Source organism: Triticum urartu, chromosome 7A (genome assembly GCF_056163025.1).
Source record: "Triticum urartu cultivar PI428250 chromosome 7A, HENAU_Tu73, whole genome shotgun sequence".
NCBI lineage: Eukaryota > Viridiplantae > Streptophyta > Magnoliopsida > Poales > Poaceae > Triticum > Triticum urartu.
Genome location: NC_141879.1, coordinates 745,144,822 through 745,170,120, shown reverse-complemented (window position 1 = coordinate 745,170,120; position 25,299 = coordinate 745,144,822). Strand labels below are relative to the sequence as shown.

The 25,299-nt window shown below is 45.8% G+C and overlaps 1 pseudogene; it reads left to right on the top strand.

Annotated features, from left to right (window-relative positions):
* Positions 1-22,465: 22,465 nt before the first annotated feature.
* LOC125527883 (uncharacterized) lies at positions 22,466-23,817 on the top strand (annotated as a pseudogene).
* Positions 23,818-25,299: the final 1,482 nt, after the last annotated feature.

The window sequence follows — 25,299 nt, the reverse complement described above, 5'->3', positions numbered from 1 at the left end:
CATGAATAATAAACATTTATCATGATTATAAGGAAATAAATAATAACTTTATTATTGCCTCTAGGGCATATTTCCTTCAGCGGTTGTCTTCTTTACTTGCTTAAGAGGCGGAGGAGAAGGACTACGACGCGCCGGAGCAGCTGGAGCGGCGGCAGGTCTCTTCCGCCCTTGCTGACGAGGCGGAGAAGGAGGAGGCTGGCTGCTCGGGCACGTCGGCGCAGGCGGAGAAGGAGGCGGAGTGCCGCCGCGCACCGGAGAAGGAGCCGGCCGAGGGCCCTGATCGTCACTCGCCGGAGGAGGAGGCGGTGGAGGCGGAGTGCCCGGACTCGCCGGAGGTGGAGGAGGAGGCGGTGGCGTCCAGTTCGGAAGGTTGATGAGCTCCTTCCGCGATAGGCATGGAGTCTTCAGAGCAGACCCCAGCCGAGTCTCCCCTTCACCGGTAGGGTGGTCAAGCTGGAGGTCCTCAAATCCCTCCGTTATCTCATCCACCATCACCCTAGCATATCCTTCTGGAATCGGCCGGCAGTGAAAAGTTGCGCCGGGTTCAGTAGGAAAAATAGAGCCAACAGCCGCCTTGACCTTCAAATTCATCCATTGCGTCATAAGGTGGCAATTTTGAGACTCTGTTATAGCATCCACGGGATAGCTGGCAGGAGCCGTCAAGGCATGCTCCGGCTGAATCAGCTCGGTGGAAGCCATGCTGCTTCTGCGTTGAGATGGCGGGGTAGCTTCGGGGGAGGCTTCGGCAGTACGTTTGCTGCGATTTGCTTCTCGTTCCTCTATCGCGTCTACCCTTGCTTGCAGCGCCTGCATTTGGGTCTGCTGCACTTTTTTCCTCCTCTCATGGGATTTGTAACCGCCTGCATCCGGAAACCCAACCTTCCACGGAATGGATCCTGGCATGCCTCGTGTCCGTCCAGGGTGCTCAGGATTCCCGAGGGCCATTGTGAGCTCGTCGTTCTCTCTGTCTGGAAAGAACGTCCCTTCCTGCGCTGCCTCGATATACTGCTTAAGCTTACTGACTGGTATGTCCATTTGATCGTTCGTCCAAATGCACTTCCCTGTTACAGGGTCCAGTGTTCCGCCAGCCCCGAAGAACCAAGTCCGGCAACGGTCTGGCCAGTTAATTGTCTCTGGTTCGATCCCTTTATGAACCAGATCATTCTCAGTCTTGGTCCACTTAGGCCGGGCTACGAGGTAGCCACCTGACCCCGTGCGATGGTGAAGCTTCTTCTTCGCAGCATTTTGCTTGTTTGTCGCCGACATATTCTTACTCTTTTCCGATGTCTTGTGGGCCACAAATGCGGGCCAGTGATCTCTGATATTCTCATATCTGCCCTTAAATTCTGGTGTCTCATTATTTTCGACAAACTTATTCAGCTCTTTCTTCCACCTCCTGAATAGTTCTGCCATCCTCTTCAGAGCAAAAGACTTGATTAATTTCTCTTTAACTGGGTTCTCTGGATTATCCTCAGGCGGTAGGGTGAAATTTGACTTCAGCTCAGTCCAAAGATCATTTTTCTGCATATCATTGACATAAGAGACCTCAGGGTCTTCTGTAGCCGGCTTAAACCATTGCTGGATGCTTATCGGGATCTTGTCCCTAACCAGAACCCCGCACTGAGCAACAAATGCGCTCTTTGTCCGGAGGGGTTCAATAGGTTGGCCGTCGGGCGCGATTGCTATGATCTCAAACTTTTCATCTGAGCTCAACTTTTTCTTCGGGCCTCGTCTCTTTACCGAAGTTGTGCTCGATCCGGAGGGCTAGAAAAAAGAACAAAGACTTAATTAATATGTGTACATACCAAAACAATGAATGCATCTATCAGCTAGTCAGCATAGGCTTAACTAATATATATACCTGGCCGGACTCGGTTCGGTCACCGGAGCCGTCCTCATGTTCTTCTTCTTGCACCGGCATTAGGTCACCGTAGCCAGCTTGTTCACCCTCTCCTTCCAGACCATCGGTTTCGTTGAGAAACAACGAGATGGCATCATTTCCTTCTGCGATTATGTCCCTCAACAACGCTTCTTTTGTTGCTTCGTCTAGGGTGGTGTCCATAGTTTCTACAAATATTTACAACATGGCAATTATTATTCAAACATGATAGATGGATATATTAGTGCCAAACATAGAACTAGCTACCTAATCATAGTAAGCTATCGGGAGGGGGTATATATCGACAACGACGACACTACATCTATGTCCCTCGACGACCCTCGTTCCCGATAAAAAAAAGAGGAAGAAGAAGAAAAATAAGAGGAGAAGAAAGAATAGAGGAGAAGATCTCCTCTATTCTTTCTTCTCCTCTTTTTTTCTTCTTCCTCTTCTTTTTTTATCCTCTTCTTCCTCTCATGTTCGATAAGATCGCCGAGGGGTCGGGAGGTTGCATAGTGTCTCAGGATTCAACAAAACCATGTCTTCATCATTAGGCGAAAGTAACATGTGCATGATGGTACGAAGCTCTTCAAAGTTGTTCTGGAACGGACTCCCAGATAGGATAATCCGCCTTTTGGTACAAAGTTCAGCAAGAGCCTTCCGAATATCGCTATTTGGAAGGCCTTTGCTGAATTGGTACCAAAAGGCGGATTATTCTATCCGGGACTCCATTCCAAAACAACTTTGCAGAACTTCGTACCAACATGCCCTGGTTACTTCCGGCTAATGATGAAGGCATGGATTTCTTCAATACTTTGACACTAGGAAACCTCTCTGTACTTCCGGCTAATAAGAATAAGAAGAAGAAGAAGAAGAAGAAGAAGAAGAAAAGAAGAAAAAAAGAGGAGAAGAAGAAAGGAATAGTGGAGAAGAAGAGAAAATAGAATATATTCTATTTTCTCTTCTTCTCCACTATTCCTTTCTTCTTCTCCTCTTCTTTTTCTTCTTTTTTCTTGTTCTTATTTTTTTCTCCTCTTCTTTTCGGTAGAGGAAACCCTAAATAGCTAGCAAGTATCGTGGGTGTGAGATACATGTGGCCTTCGGTGTCGGACACTACATCCACGTCCCACAAGTGACGTGGGCGTCGAAGCCCGCGCCACTTGTGGGATGTGGGTGTAGTGTCCGACACCGACGGTACATGTATCTCACACCGACGATACTTTCTATTTAGGGTTTCTCCTCTACCGCTCGGCGACCCTCGTTCCCGATAAAATAAAGAGGAAGAAGAAGAAGAAAAAAGAAGAGAAGAAAGAATAGAGGAGAAGACTTCCTCTTCTTCCTCTCCTCTTCTTCTCCCTCTTCTTCCCCTTCTTCTTCGCCTCTCTCATGAATGTCCGACGTTCTCCACCCCCCCCCCCACGTGTCGAAGAAAAAGAAGAAGAAGAAAAATAGGAGAAGAAGAAACGAATAGAGGAGAAAAGAGAAAATAGAATATATATTCTATTTTTCTCTTCTTCTCCTCTTCTTTTTCTTCTTTTTTCTTCTTCTTATTTATTTTTCCCCGTCTTCCTCTCCCCTCTCGGCGACCCTAGACCCCCTCTCGACTGTCGACCCCTCTCTTTTTTTTCTTCCTCTTCTTTTTTATCCTCTTCTTCCTCTACCGCTCGGCGACCCTCGACGATCCTCGTTCCCGATAAAAAAAAGAGGAAGAAGAAGAAAAAAAGAGGAGAAGAAAGAATAGAGGAGATCTTCTCCTCTATTTCTTCTCCTCTTTTTTCTTTTCTTATTCCTCTTCTTTTTTTATCCTCTTCCTCCTCTCATGTTCGACGACCCTCGACCCCTCGGCGACCCTAGACCCCCTCTCGACCCCCTCTTCTTCTCCCTCTTCTTCCCCTTCTTCCCCGCCTAAAATGACCTAAAATGAAAATAACCTAAAATTCACTAAAGTTATCGATGACCCTCTCGACACACCCACGAATAATAAAATATATCATCTTCTTCATCTCCTCTTCTTTGCATGTTCACATAGCCACATACACATACATAGCCACATACATATAGAACTTTTCTGAACATATATATATAGCCACATTCATATAGAACTTTTCTGAACATATATAGATGATTTTCTAAAAAAAGTAACTTTTGCATATATGAACAGAGAGCAGCGGCGGCAATGGGTGGCATCGTCGGCGACGGGGATGGGAAAGGGGGGAGCTCACTGGGGGCGGGCGGCGACGGGGAGAGGAGGCCAGCGACGGGAAAGGAGCTACGTCGGGCTCGGGGATGCCGGCGATGGGGACGGCGTGCGCGGGGCGATGGGGAGACGGGTACGGCCGCGGCGACGGGGACGATCGAGTAGGCGGGGCTCGGGGCAGGGCGGACGACGGCGATGAGGAGGACGATCGAGGAGGCGGGGCTCGGGGCGCGGCGACGGCTACGGCGACGGCTACGGCGATGGGGCAGGGCGCAGCGACGGCGACGAGGAGGACGAGCAGCCTGGCGGCGTCGGCGATGGGGAATGGAGCAGTTGGCGAAAATTTCGCAAGGGTTGTATATATAGCCAGAGCAGTGGTCCCGGTTTGTGGCACAAACCGTGACCAATGCCCCCCTTTGGTCCCGGTTGGTGCCACAAACTGGGACCAAAGGCCAATTTTCAGCAGCCCAAAGGGCGGGAAGCGGCGGCCTTTGGTCCCGGTTGGTGGCACCAACCGGGACTAAAGGGGGGCATTGGTCATGGTTGGTGCCACGAACCGGGACCAATGCCCCCTTTAGTCCCGGTTGGTGCCACCAACCGGGACCAATGCCCTTGTGCTGCCAGCGCCCAAAAGTTTAGTCCCACATCGCTAGCTGAAGGGCGCCGGCACTGGTTTATAAGCCCTGCTGTGCCTCCCCATTCGAGCTCCTCTCTAATGCAGGCTTTCAGGCCTAAACTTGCTACTGCCTGTGGGCCTATTGGGCCTTTGCGGGCCTGAATCCTGGCCCATGTAGGGTTTCTAGTCGTATTCAGGCCATGGAGGCCCAGTAGGAGGCATTTTTTTGGTTTTTTCTTTTTTATTTCTACATTTATTTTGGTTTTTTATTTTTTTATTTCTACTTAAAACTAAATACTTATAGTTTTTTAGTGATTTCTTTTTGCTTTTAGGTCACAAAAATTATAAACTTTCTGTTAGTGCCATTAGTTTTAAATTTTGAATAGTTTAAATTTGAATTTTTAAAAATTTGTGTGAATCACTAGTTTATGAATAACTTTACTATAAAAATAGAATTTTTTTTCTATTTATTTTTTATTTATACTTACAATTAAATATTATAGTTTTTTAGTGATTTCTTTTTGCTTTTAGGTCATAAAAATTATAAACTTTCTGTTAGTGCCATTAGTTTTAAAATTTTGAATAGTTTAAATTGGAATTTTATAAAATTTGTGTGAATCACTAGTTTATGAATAACTTTACTATAAAAATAGAATTTTTTTTCTTCTTTGCTATTTATTTTTTATTTATACTTACAATTAAATACTTATAGTTTGATTTTAGGTCACAAAAATTATATTCTTTTTGCTATTGAAGAATATTATAGTTTTATTTTAGTTGATCATAACATAATATTTTAATTGATTGTTTTTATTTTCATAAAAGTTTTGTAGTTCATTCTGTTTGCTATTAATTCATTCTTTGAGCTAAATGACTCTGAAATTGGAAAGCATTTCAAAATGAACTCTGAAAAGGTTGAAAGTTGGCATGGTATCATCATTTCACCCACATAGCATGTTCCAAAAAGTAGAGAGGGTTACGACAAAAACTTGATGCACTTCGTGTACAAAATGGACAATCACTTTCGAAGTATCAAAGTTTCGAACCATAAGACATGAAAGCATTTCAAATGAACTCTGAAAAAGTTGAAAGTTGGGATGGTATCATAATTTCACCCACATAGCATTTGCTTATTGCGGGAGAAAGTCTTCACTTTTTCTTCGCTTGTGTCATTTGCTTATTGCGCCGTAACCATGGATAATCTTCATTGTTTATCAGGATGCTTGGGTCAGCCTTGACATTGAAGGGAGGAATTTCATGAAACTTTTCATAATCTTCAGACATGTCTGTCATGCCGTCCACTCCCAGGATGTCCCTTTTTCCTGAAAGAACTATGTGGCGCTTTGGCTCATCGTATGATGTATTCGCTTCCTTATCTTTTCTTTTTCTCGGTTTGGTAGACATGTCCTTCACATAGATAACCTGTGCCACATCATTGGCTAGGACGAACGGTTCGTCAGTGTACCCAAGATTTTTCAGATCCACTGTTGTCATTCCGTACTGTGGGTCTACCTGTACCCCGCCGCCTAACAGATTGACCCATTTGCACTTAAACAAAGGGACCTTAAAATCAGGTCCGTAGTCAAGTTCCCATATGTCCACTATGTAACCATAATATGTGTCCTTTCCGCTCTCGGTTGCTGCATCAAAGCGGACACCGCTGTTTTGGTTGGTGCTCTTTTGATCTTGGGCGATCGTGTAAAATGTATTCCCATTTATCTCGTATCCTTTGTAAGTCAATACAGTCAAAGATGGTCCCCTGGACAACAAGTACAACTCATCACAAACAGTGTTCTCACCTCTGAGACGTGTTTCCAACCAACTGCTGAAAGTCCTGATGTGTTCACATGTAATCCAATCGTCGCACTGCTCCGGGTGTTTGGAGCGCAGACTGTTCTTGTGTTCATCGACATACAGGGTCACCAAGGTAGAGTTCTGTAGAACTGTGTAGTGTGCTTGAGACCAAGAATATCCGTCCCTGCATATTATTGAGTCTCTTCCCAGAGTGCCTTTTCCAGTCAGTCTCCCCTCATACCGCGATTTAGGGAGACCTATCTTGTTAAGGCCAGGAATGACGTCAACACAAAACCCGATAACATCCTCTGTTTGATGGCCCATGGAGATGCTTCCTTCTGGCCTAGCGCGGTTACGGACATATTTCTTTAGGACTCCCATGAACCTCTCAAAAGGGAACATATTGTGTAGAAATACAGGCCCTAGGATGACAATCTCGTCGACTAGATGAACTAGGACGTGCGTCATGATATTGAAGAAGGATGGTGGGAACACTAGCTCGAAACTGACAAGACATTGCGCCACATCACTCCTTAGCCTTGGTACGATTTCTGGATCGATCACCTTCTGAGAGATTGCATTGAGGAATGCACATAGCTTCACAATGGCTAATCGAACGTTTTCCGGTAGAAGCCCCCTCAATGCAACCGGAAGCAGTTGTGTCATAATCACGTGGCAGTCATGAGACTTTAGGTTCTGAAACTTTTTCTCTGGCATATTTATTATTCCCTTTATATTCGACGAGAAGCCAGTCGTGACCTTCATACTGAGCAGGCATTCAAAGAAGATTTCTTTCTCTTCTTTCGTAAGAGCGTAGCTAGCAGGACCTTTATACTGCTTCGGAGGCATGCCGTCTTTTTCGTGCAAACGTTGCAGGTCCTCTCGTGCCTCGGGTGTATCTTTTGTCTTCCCATACACGCCCAAGAAGCCTAGCAGGCTCACGCAAAGGTTCTTCGTCATGTGCATCACGTCGATTGAGGAGCGGACCTCTAGGTCTTTCCAGTAGGGTAGGTCCCAAAATATAGATTTCTTCTTCCACATGGGTGCGTGTCCCTCAGCGTCATTCGGAACAGCTAGTCCACCGGGACCCTTTCCAAAGATTACGTAGTGTAAATCATTGACCATAGCAAGCACGTGAACACCGGTGCGCATGGCGGGCTTCTTCTGGTGATCTGCCTCGCCTTTGAAATGCTTGCCTTTCTTTCGACATTGATGGTTGGTCGGAAGAAATCGACGATGGCCCAGGTACACATTCTTCCTGCATTTGTCCAGGTATATACTTTCAGTGTCATCTAAACAGTGTGTGCATGCGTGGTATCTTTGTTTGTCTGTCCTGAAAGGTTACTGAGAGCGGGCCAATCGTTGATGGTCACGAACAGCAACGCCTTACGGTTAAATTCCTCCTGTCTGTGCTCATTCCACGTACGTACACCGTTTCCATTCCACAGCTGTAAAAGTTCTTCAACTAATGGCCTTAGGTACACATCAATTTCGTTGCCGGGTTGCTTAGGGCCTTGGATGAGAACTGGCATCATAATGAACTTCCGCTTCATGCACATCCAAGGAGGAAGGTTATACATACATAGAGTCACGGGCCAGGTGCTGTGATTGCTGCTCTGCTCCCCGAAAGGATTAATGCCATCCACGCTTAAAGCAAACCATACATTCCTTGGGTCCTTTGCAAACTCATCCTAGTACTTTCTCTCGATTTTTCTCCACTGCGACCCATCAACGGGTGCTCTCAACTTCCCATCTTTCTTTCGGTTCTCACTGTGCCATCGCATCAACTTGGCATGCTCTTCGTTTCTGAACAGACGTTTCAACCGTGGTATTATAGGAGCATACCACATCACTTTCGCAGGAACCCTCTTCCTGAGGGGCTCGCCGTCAACATCACCAGGGTCATCTCGTCTGATCTTATACCGCAACGCACCGCATACCGGGCATGCGTTCAGATCCTTGTATGCACCGCGGTAGAGGATGCAGTCATTAGGGCATGCATGTATCTTCTCCACCTCCAATCCTAGAGGGCATACGACCTTCTTTGCTGCGTATGTACTGTCGGGCAATTCGTTATCGTTTGGAAGCTTCTTCTTCAATATTTTCAGTAGCTTCTCAAATCATTTGTCAGCCACAGCATTCTCTGCCTTCCACTGCAGCAATTCCAGTACGGTACCGTGCTTTGTGTTGCCATCTTCGCAATTGGGGTATAACCCTTTTTTGTGATCCTCTAACATGCGATCGAACTTCAGCTTCTCCTTTTGACTAATGCATTGCGTCCTTGCATCGACAATGACCCGGCGGAGATCATCATCATCGGGCACATCGTCTGGTTCCTCTTGATCTTCAGCAGCTTCACCCGTGGCAGCATCATTGGGCACATCGTCTGGTTCCTCTTGATCTTCACCAGCTCCCCCCGTTGCAGCATCACCGTATTCAGGGGGCACATAGTTGTCATCGTACTCTTCTTCTTCGCCGTCTTCCATCATAACCCCTATTTCTCCGTGCCTCGTCCAAACATTATAGTGTGGCATGAAACCCTTGTAAAGCAGGTGGGAGTGAAGGATTTTCCGGTTAGAGTAAGACCTCGTATTCCCACATTCAGTGCATGGACAACACAATAAACCATTCTGCTTGTTTGCGTCAGCGGCATCGAGAAACTCATGCACACCCTTAATGTACTCGCGGGTGTGTCTGTCACCGTACATCCATTGCCGGTTCATCTGCGTGCATTATATATAATTAAGTGTCCAAATTAATAGAAGTTCATCATCACATTAAAACCAAAGTGCATACATAGTTCTCATCTAACAACATATAGCTCTCCAGAGCATCTAATTAATTAAACCATACATTGAAACTATGTAAAACATTTCAATGCGAAAACAAATGCGATCATAATCGCAACCAAGGTAACAATTGATCCAACGGCATAATGATACCAAGCCTCGGTATGAATGGCATATTTTCTAATCTTTCTAATCTTCAAGCGCATTGCATCCATCTTGATCTTGTGATCATCGACGACATCCGCAACATGCAACTCCAATATCATCTTCTCCTCCTCAATTTTTTTTATTTTTTCCTTCAACAAATTGTTTTCTTCTTCAACTAAATTTAACCTCTCGACAATAGGGTCGGTTGGCATTTCCGATTCACATACATCCTAGATAAATAAAATCTATGTCACGTTGGTCGGCATAATTTTCATAAACAATAAATGAACCAATAGTTATGAAGATAATATACATACCAAATCCGAATCATAGACAGGACGAGGGCCGACGGGGGCGGATACCAAAACCATCGCACTATATAAGATGCAATAATAAATGTAAGAAAATGATACAAGTATCTATCTAAACAGACAAGTAAGAATATTTTTCCTTTCAGAAAGAAGATAAGAACAAGAGGCTCACCACGGTGGTGTCGGTGATGAGATCAGCGCGGGTGATCGACGGCGGTGAAGACGGGGACGGGGCGTGACGGACCGCTAAATCTAGACAAATCTCGAGGAAAATGGAGCTTGGAGGTCGAGCTTCGAGAGGAGAAAGTTTAAGTAGTGTGGCTCGGGCATTCCATCGAACACCTCATGTGCATAGGAGGTGAGCTAGAGCACCACAAACCCCTCCCCTCGCCGGCCAGAGAAAAACAGAGCACTGGAGTGCTCTGCTCGCGGGCGAGGGTATATATAGGCACCTCATTGGTCCCGGTTTGTGGCAAGAACCGGGACTAAAGGGGAGCCTTTGGTCCCGGTTCAGGCCACCAACCGGGACCAATGGTGGTGGGCCAGGAGCGAGGCCCATTGGTCCCGGTTCGTCCCACCAACCGGGACCAAAAGGTCCAGATGAACCGGGACCAATGGCCCACGTGGCCCGGCCGGCCCCCTGGGCTCACGAACCGGGACCAATGCCCACATTCGTCCCGGTTCTACACTGAACCGGGACTAATGGGCTGAGCCGGCCTGGACCATAGCCCTGTTTTCTACTAGTGGTAGACCGCGGAGACGTTGTCGCAGTAGACCAACGTAGCACGGTCGACAGGACATGAGAGCTCCCGAAGCAGCTGGCGAAGCCATGAGCACTTGGCGACGACGTTGGCCACAACACGATACTCAGCCTTAGCACTGGATCGAGAGACCATCGGCCGCCGCTTGGACGACCACGAGATGAGCGAAGGTCCAAGGAAGACACAGTAGCCCGAGGTGGAGTGACGAGTGTCGGAGCAGCCCGCCTAGTCAGCATCGAAGTAGGCGGTGAGGACGATGTCGGTGGAGGCGTGAAGCGTGGCGCCGAGGTCCATAGTGCCACAAACATAGCGGAGAATCCGCTTGATAGTGGCTCAATGAATGTCCTGAGGAGCATGCATGTGGAGACCCACTTGCTGGACGGCATACTGGATCTCCGGTCGAGTCAGAGTGAGGTACTGAAGAGATTCAACAATAGACCGGTAAAAGGCAGCATCCGAAGTAGGAGAACCATCCGTGGCAGAGAGCTTAACCTTCGTATCAACAGGTGTAGCGGCGGGCTTGCAGTTAAGCATGCCAGCACGATCCAGGAGCTCATGAGCGTACTTCCGCTAGTGAAGAAAGAAGCCATCCGGATGTCGCACCACCTCAACACCGAGGAATTAGTGCAAAGGACCCAAGTCCTTGATGGCGAACTCAGCGCGGAGACGGGCAATGAGCTGACTAAGAAGACCAGCTATACATGCTGGCAAGATAATGTTGTCGACATAAAGCAGCAAGTATGCCGTCTCAGAGCCCTGGAGATAGATGAAGAGTGACGCGTCCAGCAAGTTGAAAACCTTGCGCACATAAAGCTTGATCAGATTGGCAAGGTCCTCCGCCTGACAGAAAGACACAAACTCAGACATCCGCTGCTCTTTTTAGATGCTATACCTAGATTCTAGCGAGACCGAGGAGGGAAGCTTCACCTGAAGAGGCGCGAGATGGTCGGCCCAGGTGCGCGGGAGGCCATAGCCTCATTTCTTGTTTTTAAACATTTTTTTTGCTTTCCTTTTATATTTTTGTTTATTTGTACTTCCAAATATTCTAAATAAACATATTGCAAATAATACTTTACGTAAAAGATTTAAAAAATGTTAACAAGGCAATTGAAAATTATTAAATGCATATAGAGAAAATGTTTCTCATGTATACAAGAAATATACACACAAAAAGTACAATGTGTGAAAAATGTTGACCATGCATTTAAAAAAATGTTAATCAAGAATTTTAAATTTTTTAATATTGTATCTGAAAATGTTAATCAAGCATTTAAAAATGTTAAGTCTGTATAGAAAAATGTTAACCATGTATTAAAAAAAATTAGAATTGTATTTGATAAAATGTTAGTCAAGCATTTGAAATTGTTGAATGTGTATAGAAAAAATGTTGACCGTATATTAAAAAATATTAACCAACCATTTGAAAATGTTAAAAGTGTGTATGGAAAAAATATTGACCATGAATTCAAATAAAAATTATCTTGTATTTTAAAATTATAAATCAAGCTAGCATTTGAAAAATTATCCTTGGACCAACTTATATGTCAAACAAGTAACTTGGTTGACAGTTACATTTGAAACATTGGAACCTCGGTGCTAGTTACAATCTCTCATCGGTAGTTTAATCTCATTTGATATTGCTATAACTCTAAAGCCGATAATAAATACTGTCTTAAATCCCTTAACTTTTTAGATGATAGTTCCTTTTTTTCACTAGTCAAACAACCCTGCTACAAGTGCTCCATTTGTACCAGTGAAAATGAAATGCACTTTATTTTGCCCCGTGCACACATGTGTACAGGAGGACCATGTGCACCGGGTGTCCGGAGAGCGAATGCTGGAACACGTGGGAACTGGGTAGATTGATCATGGACACTTAGGTGATGGGTTTTGTAGATATTTTCAGGTGGTAGGTATAGGGTTCATGGTGTACAAGTTTAGCAAGATCTTATACTCTTCATTCAAGCATCTCGATCCCTCTTAACTATGTGTTGTTGATGAACGGCGCCTTTTCCTTTTTTTGAAGGGGGGGGGGGGGGGTTGGGTCAACCATCTCCTTCAAAATAACCTTCGAGGAACCAAGGAACTGATATAAACTTTAGCAACCATCATTAGTTTTATTAACCATATTGTCATCACACCAAAACACCATTCAAGAATAAATGCACTTCCAACAGTGACGCTGGCGGCCGCCACCACTACCGCCGATAATATCCAGGCGGGCTTTCTCCTAGAGAATCTCGACTACCAATCTCACGCATCTGTCCTTGGCCCACACTGTTGGAAATATGCCCTAGAGGCAATAATAAATTGATTATCATTATATTTCCTTGTTCATGATAATCGTTTATTATCCATGTTAGAATTGTATTGATAGGAAACTCAGATACATGTGTGGATACATAGACAACACCATGTCCCTAGTAAGCCTCTAGTTGACTAGCTCGTTTATCAATAGATGGTTACGGTTTCCTGACCATGGACATTGGATGTCATTGATAACGGGATCACATCATTAGGAGAATGATGTGATGGACGAGACCCAATCCTAAGCCTAGCACAAGATCATGTAGTTCGTATGCTAAAGCTTTTCTAATGTCAAGTATCATTTCCTTAGACCATGAGATTGTGCAACTCCCGAATACCGTAGGAGTGCTTTGGGTGTGCCAAACGTCACAACGTAACTGGGTGGCTATAAAGGTACACTATAGGTATCTCCGAAAGTGTCTGTTGGGTTGGCATGAATCGAGACTGGAATTTGTCACTCCGTGTAAACGGAGAGGTATCTCTGGGCCCACTCGGTAGGACATCATCATAATTTGCACAATGTGACCAAGGAGTTGATCACGGGATGATGTGTTACGGAATGAGTAAAGAGACTTGCCGGTAACGAGATCGAACAAGGTATCGGGATACCGACGATCGAATCTCGGGCAAGTATCGTACCGATGGACAAAGGGAATTGCATACGGGATTGATTAAGTCCTTGACATCATGGTTCATCCGATGAGATCATCGCGGAACATGTGGGAGCCAACATGGGTATCCAGATCCCGCTGTTGGTTATTGACCGAAGAGTCGTCTCGGTCATGTCTGCATGTCTCCCGAACCCGTAGGGTCTACACACTTAAGGTTCGATGACGCTAGGGTTATAAAGGAAGTTTGTATGTGGTTACTGAATGTTGTTCAGAGTCCCGGATGAGATCCCGGACGTCAGGAGGAGTTCCGGAATGGTCCGGAGGTAAAGATTTATATATGGGAAGTCCTGTTTTGGTCACTGGAAAAGTTTCGGGGTTTATCGGTAACGTACCGGGACCACCGGAAGGGTCCCGGGGGTCCACCAAGTGGGGCCACAAGCCCCGGAGGGCTGCATGGGCCAAGTGTGGGAGGGGACCAGCCCCAGGTGGGCTGGTGCGCCCCCCCACCAAGGCCCAAGGCGCAAGGAAGAGGGGAAGGGGGCAAACCCTAGGGCAGATGGGCCCTAAGGCCCACCCTGGTGCGCCTCCCCCTCTCCCCTCCACTTGGCCGCCACCCATAGATGGGATTGGGGGCTGGCCGCCGCCCCTAGGTGGAACCCTAGGTGGGGCGCACCCCTTCCCTCTCCCCTATATATACTTGAGGTTATGAGGGTTGCAACATAGATGAGTTCCTCTCTTTCTTGGCGCAGCCCTATCCCTCTCTTTCTCCTCATATCTCGCAATGCTTGGCGAAGCCCTGCTGGATCACCACGCTCCTCCACCACCACCACGCCGTTGTGCTGCTGTTGGATGGAGTCTTCCTCAACCTCTCCCTCTCTCCTTGCTGGATCAAGGCATGGGAGACGTCGTCGGGCTGTACGTGTGTTGAACGCGGAGGTGCCATCCGTTCGGCACTAGGATCTCCGGTGATTTGGATCACGACGAGTACGACTCCTTCAACCCCGTTCTCTTGAACGCTTCCGCTTAGCGATCTACAAGGGTATGTAGATGCACTCTCCTTCCCTCGTTGCTGGTTTCTCCATAGATAGATCTTGGTGACACGTAGGAAAATTTTGAATTTCTGCTACGTTCCCCAACAGTGGCATCATGAGCTAGGTCTATTGCGTAGATTCTATGCACGAGTAGAACACAAAGTAGTTGTGGGCGTTGATTTTGTTCAATATGCTTACCGTTACTAGTCCAATCTTGATTCGGCGGCATTGTGGGATGAAGCGGCCCGGACCAACCTTACACATACGCTTACGTGAGACCGGTTCCACCGACTAACATGCACTAGTTGCATAAGGTGGCTGGCGGGTGTCTGTCTCTCCCACTTTAATCGGATCGGATTCGATGAAAAGGGTCTTTATGAAGGGTAAATAGCAATTGGCATATCACGTTGTGGTTTTGCGTAGGTAAGAAACGTTCTTGCTAGAAATCCATAGCAGCCACGTAAAACATGCAAACAAAAATTAGAGGACGTCTAACTTGTTTTTGCAAGGTATGCTATGTGATGTGATATGGCCAAGAAGAATGTGATGAATGATATGTGATGTATGAGATTGATCATGTTCTTATAATAGGAATCACGACTTGCATGTCGATGAGTATGACAACCGGTAGGAGCCATAGGAGTTGTCTTAATTTATTTATGACCTGCGTGTCAACATAAACGTCATGTAATTACTTTACTTTATTGCTAACCGTTAGCTGTAGTGGTAGAAGTAATAGTTGGCGAGACAACTTCATGAAGACACGATGATGGAGATCATGGTGTCATGCCGGTGATAAGATGATCATGGAGCCCCAAGATGGAAATCAAAGGAGCTATATGATATTAGCCATATCATGTCACTATTATTTGATTGCATGTGATGTTTATCATGTTTATACATCTTATTGTCTTAGAACGACGGTAGTAAATAAGATGATCCCTCATTAAAATTTCAAGAAGGTGTTCCCCCTAACTGTGCACCGTTGCGAAAGTTCGTCGTTTCGAAGCACCACGTGATGATCGGGTGTGATAGATTCTTACGTTCGAATACAACGGGTGTTGACGAGCCTAGCATGTACAGACATGGCCTCGGAACACATGCGAAACACTTAGGTTAACTTGACGAGCCTAGCATGTACAGACATGGCCTCGGAACACAAGAGACCGAAAGGTCGAGCATGAGTCGTATAGAAGATACAATCAACATGAAGATGTTCACCGATGTTGACTAGTCCGTCTCACGTGATGATCGGACACGGCCTAGTTGACTCGGATCATGTAATCACTTAGATGACTAGAGGGATGTCTATCTGAGTGGGAGTTCATAAGATGAACTTAATTATCCTGAACATAGTCAAAAAGGTCTTCGCAAATTATGTCGTATCTCGCGCTTCAGTTCTACTGTTTAGATATGTTCCTAGAGAAAATTTAGTTGAAAGTTGATAGTAGCAATTATGCGGACTAGGTCCGTAAACTGAGGATTGTCCCCATTGCTTCATAGAAGGCCTATGTCCTTGATGCACCGCTCAGTGTGCTGAACCTTGAACATCGTCTGTGGATGTTGCGAACATCTGACATACACGTTTTGATAACTACGTGATAGTTCAGTTAAACGGTTTAGAGTTGAGGCACCGAAGACGTTTTTAAACGTCGTGAAACATATGGGATGTTTTGGGGGCTGAAATTGGGATTTCAGGCTCGTGCCCACGTCAAGAGGTATAAGACCTTCGACGATTTTCTTAGCCCGCAAACTAAGGGAGAAAAGCTCAATTGTTGAGCTTGTGCTCAGATTGTCTAAGTACAACAATCATTTGAATCGAGTGGGAGTTGATCTTCCAAATGAGATAGTGATGTTTCTCCGAAGTCATTGCCACCAAGCTGCTAGAGCTTCGTGATGAACTATAATATATCAGGGACATATATGATGATCCTTGAGATATTCGCGATGTTTGACACCATAAAAGTAGAAATCAAGAAGGAGCATCAATTGTTGATGGTTGGTGAAACCACTAGTTTCAAGAAGGGCAAGGGCAAGAAGGGATACTCATGAAACGGCAAATCAGCTGCTGCTCTAGTGAAGAAACCCAAGGTTGAACCCAAACCCGAGACTAAGTGCTTCTGTAATAAGGGGAACAGCCACTAGAGCAGAATTACCCTAGATACTTGGTAGATGAGAAGGCTGGCAAGGTCGATAGAAGTATATTGGATATACATTGTGTTAATGTGTACTTTACTAGTACTCCTAGTAGCACCAAGGTATTAGATACCGGTTCGGTTGCTAAGTGTTAGTAACTCGAAATAAAAGCTACAGAATAAACGGAGACTAGCTAAAGGTGAGCTGACGATATGTGTTGGAAGTGTTTCCAATGTTGATATGATCAAGCATCGCACGCTCCCTCTACCATCGAGATTGGTGTTAAACCTAAATAATTGTTATTTGGTGTTTGCGTTGAGCATAGACATGATTGGATTATGTCTATCGCAATACGGTTATTCATTTAAGGAGAATAATGGTTACTCTGTTTATTTGAATAATACCTTCAATGGTCTTGCACCTAAAATGAATGGTTTATTGAATCTCGATCGTAGTGATACACATGTTCATGCCAAAAGATATAAGATAGTAATGATAGTACCACCTACTTGTGGCACTACCACGTAAGTCATATCGGTATAAAACGCATGAAGAAGCTCCATGTTGATGGATCTTTGGGCTCACTCGTTTTGAAAAGTTTGAGACATGCGAACCATGTCTATTGGTGTATATGCATGAAGAAACTCCATGCAAATGGACCGTTTGGACTCACTTGATTTTGAATCACTTGAGACATGCAAATCATACCACATGGGCAAGATGACTGAAAGCCTCGCTTTCAGTAAAATGGAACTAGAAAGCAACTTGTTGGAAGTAATACATTTTGATGTGTGCAGTCCAATGAGTGCTGAGGCGTGTAGTGGATATCGTTATGTTCTTTCTTCACAGATGATTTGAGTAGATGTTGAGTACATTTACTTGATAAATCACGAGTCTGAATTATTGAAAGGTTCAAGTAATTTCAGGGTGAAGTTGAAAGATCGTCGTGACAAGAGGATAAAATATCTATGATATGATCATAGAGATGAATATCTGAATTACGAGTTTGGCACAGAATTAAGACATTGTGGAAATTGTTTCACAACTAATACAGCCTGGAACACCATAGTGTGATGGTGTGTCCGTACATCATAACTGCACCCTATTAGATATGATGCATACCATGATGTCTCTTATCGAATTACCATGATAGTTTATGGGTTAGGCATTAGAGACAACCACATCCACTTTAAAAGGGGCAACACGTAATTCCGATGAGATGACACCGTATGAACTATGGTTTAGAGAAACCTAAGCTGTCATTTCTTAAAAGTTTGGGGTTGCGACGCTTATGTGAAAAAGTTTCAGGCTGATAAGCTCGAACCCAAAGCGGATAGATGCATCTTCATAGGACACCCAAAACAGTTGGGTAGACCTCCTGTCTCGGATCCGAAAGCAATAAGGGATTGTTTCTAGAATCGGGTCCTTTCTCGAGGAAAAGTTTCTCTCGAAAGAATTGAGTGGGAGGATGGTGGAGACTTGATGAGGTTATTAAACCGTCCCTTCAACTAGTGTGTGGCAGGGCACAGGAAGTTGTTCCAGTGGCACATACACCAATTGAAGTGGAAGCTTATGATAGTGATCATGAAACTTCAGATCAAGTCACTACCAAACCTCGTGGGATGACAAGGATGCGTGCTACTTCAGAGTGGTACGTAATCCTGTCTTGGAAGTCATGTTGCTAGACAACAATGAACCTACGAGCTATGGAGAAGCGGTGGTGGGCCTGGATTCCGATAAATGGCTCGAGGCCATATAATCTGAGAGAGGATCCATATATGAAAACAAAGTGTAAACTTTGGAAGAACTACTTGATGGTCATAAGGCTGTTAGGTACATATGGATTTTAAAAGGAAGACGGACAATGATGGTAAGTATCACCATTAAGATAGCTCGACTTGTCATTAAGATGTTTTCCGACAAGTTCAAGGAGTTGACTACGATGAGACTTTCTCACTCGTAGCGATGCTAAGAGTCTGTTGGATTTATGTTAGCGATTACTGCATTATTTATGAAATCTTGCAGATAGGATGTCAAAACATTGTTTCCTCGACGATTTTCTTGAGGAAAGGTTGTATGTGATACAACCGGAAGGTTTTGTCAATCCTGAAAGATGCTAATAAGTATGCAAAGCTCCAGCAATCCTTCTAGGGACTGGAGTAAGCATCTCGGAGTTGGAATGTATGCTTTGATGATGATCAAAGATTTTGGGTTTATACAAAGTTTATAAGAAACTTGTATTTCCAAAGAAGTGAGTGGGAGCACTATAGAATTTCTGATGAATATATGTTGTTGACATATTGTTGATCAGAAATGACGTAGAATTTCTGGAAAGCATATAGGGTTATTTGGAAAGTGTTTTTCAATGGAAAGCCTGGATTAAGCTACTTGAACATTGAGCATCAAGATCTATAAGGATAGATCAAAATGCTTAATGGTATTTTCAAATGAGCACATACCTTGACATGATCTTGAAGGTGTTCAAGATGGATTAGTCAAAGAAGGAGTTCTTGCCTGAGTTGTAAGGTATGAAGTTAAGACTTAAAGCTCGACCACGGCAGAAGAGAGAGAAAGGACGAAGGTCGTCCCCTATGCTTAAGACGTAGGCTCTACAGTATGCTATGCTGTGTACCGCACCTGAAGTGTGCCTTGCCATGAGTCAGTCAAGGGGTACAAGAGTGATCCAAGAATGGATCACAGGACAGTGGTCAAAGTTATCCTTAGTAACTAGTGGACTAAGGAATTTTCTCGATTATGGAGGTGGTAAAAGAGTTTGTCGTAAAGGGTTACGCCGATGCAAACTTTGACACTGATCCAGATTATTCTAAGTAGTAAACTGGATTCGTATAGTAGAACAGTTATTTGGAATAGCTCCAAATAGAACGTGGTAGCTGCATCTGGGAGATGACAAAGAGATTTGTAAAGCACACACGGATCTGAAAGATTCAGACCCGTTGACTATAACATCTCTCACAAGCATAACATGATCAAACCCAGAACTCATCGAGTGTTAATCACATGGTAATGTGAACTAGATTGTTCACTCTAGTAAACTCTTTGGGTGTTAGTCACATGGGGATGCGACCTTGAGTGTTAATCACATATCGATGTGAACTGGATTATTGACTCTAGTGCAAGTGGGAGACTGTTGGAAATATGCCCTAGAGGCAATAATAAATTGATTATTATTATATTTCCTTGTTCATGATAATCGTTTATTATCCATGCTAGAATTGTATTGCTAGGAAACTCAGATACATGTGTGGATACATAGACAACACCATGTCCCTAGTAAGCCTCTAGTTGACTAGCTCGTTTATCAATAGATGGTTACGGTTTCCTGACCATGGACATTGGATGTCATTGATAACGGGATCACATCATTAGGAGAAGGATGTGATGGACGAGACCCAATCCTAAGCCTAGCACAAGATCATGTAGTTCGCATGCTAAAGCTTTTCTAATGTCAAGTATCATTTCCTTAGACCATGAGATTGTGCAACTCCCGAATACCATAGGAGTGCTTTGGGTGTGCCAAACGTCACAACGTAACTGGGTGGCTATAAAGGTACACTACAGGTATCTCCGAAAGTGTCTGTTGGGTTGGCACGAATTGAGACTGGGATTTGTCACTCCGTGTAAACGGAGAGGTATCTCTGGGCCCACTCGGTAGGACATCATCATAATGTGCACAATGTGACCAAGGAGTTGATCACGGGATGATGTGTTACGGAACGCGTAAAGAGACTTGCCGGTAATGAGATCGAACAAGGTATCGGGATACCGACGATCGAATCTCGGGCAAGTATCGTACCGATGGACAAAGGGAATTGCATACGGGATTGATTAAGTCCTTGACATCGTGGTTCATCCGATGAGATCATCGTGGAACATGTGGGAGCCAACATGGGTATCCAGATCCCGCTGTTGGTTATTGACCGAAGAGTCATCTCGGTCATGTCTGCATGTCTCCCGAACCCGTAGGGTCTACACACTTAAGGTTCGATGACGCTAGGGTTATAAAGGAAGTTTGTATGTGGTTACTGAATGTTGTTCAGAGTCCCGGATGAGATCCCGGACGTCACGAGGAGTTCCGGAATGGTCCGGAGGTAAAGATTTATATATGGGAAGTCCTGTTTTGGTCACCGGAAAAGTTTCGGGGTTTATCGGCAACGTACCGGGACCACCGGGAGGGTCCCGGGGGTCCACCAAGTGGGGCCACAAGCCCCGGAGGGTTGCATGGGCCAAGTGTGGGAGGGGACCAGCCCCAGGTGGGCTGGTGCGCCCCCCCACCAAGGCCCAAGGCGCAAGGAAGAGGGGAAGGGGGCAAACCCTAGGGCAGATGGGCCCTAAGGCCCACCCTGGTGCGCCTCCCCCTCTCCCCTCCACTTGGCCGCCACCCATAGATGGGATTGGGGGCTGGCCGCCACCCCTAGGTGGAACCCTAGGTGGGGCGCACCCCTTCCCTCTCCCCTATATATACTTGAGGTTATGAGGGTTGCAACATAGATGAGTTCCTCTCTTTCTTGGCGCAGCCCTATCCCTCTCTTTCTCCTCATATCTCGCAATGCTTGGCGAAGCCCTGCTGGATCACCACGCTCCTCCACCACCACCACGCCGTTGTGCTGCTGTTGGATGGAGTCTTCCTCAACCTCTCCCTCTCTCCTTGCTGGATCAAGGCATGGGAGACGTCGTCGGGCTGTACGTGTGTTGAACGCGGAGGTGCCGTCCGTTCGGCACTAGGATCTCCGGTGATTTGGATCACGACGAGTACAACTCCTTCAACCCCGTTCTCTTGAACGCTTCCGCTTAGCGATCTACAAGGGTATGTAGATGCACTCTCCTTCCCTCGTTGCTGGTTTCTCCATAGATAGATCTTGGTGACACGTAGGAAAATTTTGAATTTCTGCTACGTTCCCCAACACGCACAACCCTACGTGATGACCATACCATCACCATAGAGAGACCACCTTTGCACCTGAACGCCAGCAACAACAGCGGGCAGCATCGTAGACCACCCACCGCCGGGCAGCTAACGGAGGCACTGGTGCATGTCATCTGCTAATAAGCAGGATCTAGCCGGAACTCAGTCGGATCTACCATCTCACTATGGCTACGCTACCGCAGAAACCACTACCAAAGGCTGACATGATGTTGTTGCGTGATGGCGAGCTCAACACGTTAGTGAGGACTTCGGGTCGAGGCCCTTGTATGCTGCCGATGCTGCAACTCCAAGTAGACGGACGCAAAAGCAACCACCCATCAAAACCGCTACTAGGGAAGCCGTCGAGTCACCAGAGGACGCCGCACCGTGCAACCAAAGGGGGCCAAGCCTCCCCCACCACAAGCTCCCGCTGACGGGAAAGGAAAAAAGCCCCGCCGCAGGGTCTTAGCCCAATAGCGTCCCATTTGGCGACAAGGGGAGTGGTGGGGGTAGGAGTGGAGGCGACATTACGATTTAGGGTTCCGCCCGTAACGAAATGCTTTATGTAAAACTAACTTTTATGGAGCCGAGAATTATGGGGTTTTAAACTACACTTTACAGTTCAAATGTGTAAGTATATTTTTAATGAGATTTCACTTTAGCAGAGATATAGTGTGTAAACAAACTTGAAATGAGTTTTTTTAATGTAAAAAGGAGGCTTTAAATTACAATTTCATTTATTTCGCAAAAAGAAAACTAGTACAATTTCATTTCAAATGTTTTGAAGATTTACTAAACTACAGTAGTAGTAACATCGCGAAAAAAAAGAAGCTACAGCAGTAGTACAATTTTCCAAGCTTTATGGCTTCTTAGGAGGTGTCGTACATCCCACACTCCCCACTCGCTCACTCGTCACTCCCAGCATCCCAAACCCTCAATTCCCTTTCTCCACCACGGCCGCCATGGCGTCGCCGCCGCCGCTGGTCTCCATCCCCATCCCCGACGACCTCCTGGAGGAGATCTTCCTCCGCCTGCCCACCCCGGACGCGGTCGCCCGCGCCTCCGCCGCCTGCACCTCCTTCCGTCGCGTCATCAAAGGCCGCGCCTTCCGCCGCCGCTTCCGCGCGCTCCACCGGCCTCCCTCCTCGGCTTCATGGACGCGGCCGGATTCCACCCCGCCCAGGCGCCGCACCCCTCCGCTCCGCTCGCCGGCGCCCTTGCCCCCTGCGCCGCCGATTTCTCCTTCGTCCCGCCCGTCGTTTCTTCTACCTCCTACATCCCGCGGGGCGTCCAAGCTGACGGGGAAGGGCCCCGCTGGCGCCCCCGCGATGTCCGCGACAGCCGCGTCCTCCTCGATTGGGTCTCCCTCCACCCACGCGCCATGCGCATATGCTGCTACATGGAAGACGGCTACGAAGTAAGCATCCTCATGGATTTCGGTGAGCTCGGCCCGCGTGGCCGCCCCACCTGGACCGAACGGGAGCATTGCAACGCCGCCGAGTTCCACCTCGCCGTCTGTGACCCCCTGTCCAGCAGATACGTGCTGCTTCCAACCATACCCGAGGAGCTCGCCGTCTAGCTGCAAGATTACCTTCGGGAATTCGAGCCTGTGCTCGCTCCCAACACCAGCGAGGACGGCGAGGAGGAACACTTCAAGGTGATATGCATAGCAAAATACCACACAAAGCTCGTCCTCTTTGTCTTCCCGTCCACAACTATGCAGTGGTCTATGGTCGAGCCTCCCATTTCCCCTTCTTTGGAGCACATGCCCTGTTCTGACTGCGTGCGCGGATGCTTCTACTGGACAGAGCCTTATCGATGGAGTGACCATTTGATGGTGCTGGACACACGCACCATGAGGTTTTCCACTGTCGACCTTCTCACCGGTTACCATATGGAGCTCAGAGGTCTGCCTGACCAGAGCTTTGATCGCCGGCGCCCAAATGCTGTTGTTTTGGGCCGAGAAGGAACCCTTGATATGTTTTCTCTTGTCCGTCAACACGGATCCTTTGCCCTCTATCATACCTCTTTGCAGAATAATTCGCAGGAATGGAAGCTTGAGAAGGTCATACAGCTGCCTCGGCAGTATCATGACTATTCCATTTCCACAGTGGGTGCAGCTGAGGGATTCTTGTTCTTCCGGGGCACTCTAGAAGATATTCCTGTTGAGAATGTCAACGTGGATTGCTACTCAATGGAGGTCAAGACATATGGAATTACCAAAGTCTGTACAAAGACAGAGAAGTACTTCAACCGCACATGTACCCTCCCATACTTTAGCTTCCCACCGCTGTTATCGGAACCAACTATCTGATCAACTGGTAAGCCTAATTATTTCATTTATGTTGCCATTGGGTTTGGGTGCATGCTTAGCTTGTTCTGCCCGCATGGTTATACAGAGAATTAATTATTATTCTATTGGGCTTGACTACCTTGTCAATCTAGCTAGGAGAGGTTAGCCAATTCATGGTTTTATTCTGCACACATATTTAATAATTGTTTGTGATTGACTAGTTTAGCGAAAAAAAGATTACATACTATACTTTGGAAAGCTAATATCTTTTGCTCCGTATCTTATGAGAGAAAATGGCTTTCACGCTTGCTTCTTTATATTTAGCGATCTTAAACGTCTTATATTAGTTTACAGTGGGAGTACATCTTTGGTCATACTTATCAATTTCACACCATTCATTCAACAGAACGATGGTGTTCAAAACAAGAACGTTGCACAACCTGTAAGCTGATATTTGAGTACTATTTATTTGCCATGTGGTGTTTTCAAAAGCATAGAGTTCACATGTTATGATCTGCTATTTTTATTTATTTATATTGCTTCCAAACTGCAATAAGATGGCTCTGGGTTTCTTGGGAAGCACGAATAAACAGCTTGTGCGCCTTTGTTCTTAAGCTGTGTTGTACTCTGCAATTTAGCAGATAGGAAAGATTCTCATTGCATCAACTGAGCAGTTGCTTCAAATTTCTACTCCCGTGGTTATATAGAAAATTGATTATTGTTCTATTGGGCTTGACTACCTTTTCAAACTAGCTAGGACAGGTCATGGTTTGATTCTGCATGCATGTTTAACAACTGTATGTGCTTGAGAAGGTTAATTGAAAAGAGAGATTAGTACACACTAGTTTGGAAAGCTAATCTTTGTTGCTCCATATATTAGGAGATAATGGCTTTCACGCTTGCATCTTTGTGTAGTAAGTACATTGTTAGTCATACTTAGCACTTACTCCACTACATATTGTTCATTTAATTCAACGGCAATGTTCAAAATAAGTATGTTGCGTAACCAGTGAGTTGATGTTTGAAGGCCTTGAGTCCTGTATTTATGGGCACTCGTTATTTACCATGTTATGTTTTCAAGAATAGAGAGGGTTCGTTTGTTATGGTCTGCTAAGTTCTTGTGTATATTTCCAAGCTGCAATATACTACGGCAGCTTGCGGCCCTTTGTTCTTGAGCTATATTGTACTCTGCTATTTAGCACATGGCCCCTTCCTAAGAAAATGGGATGGGAAAGATTCCCGTCTCATCAACTGCAGTTGCTAAACATTTCTAACTAAATACATGTATGCAGATCTGAGCTCGCTGGCCTTGATCTTGCTTGGACCTGGACCATACACCTGGAGTTGGATGGCGGATGTTCAAGATGGTGCTGATGTAGTTTGATATGTCCGTGTTAAGTGTCATATGTATGTAAGCAGGATATGGTATCAGCAAGTTGGCTTTACCTGACAATGACGTCCAAGACTCGTAATGTTGTTTGTGTTGGAAGATTGGCTAGGCTA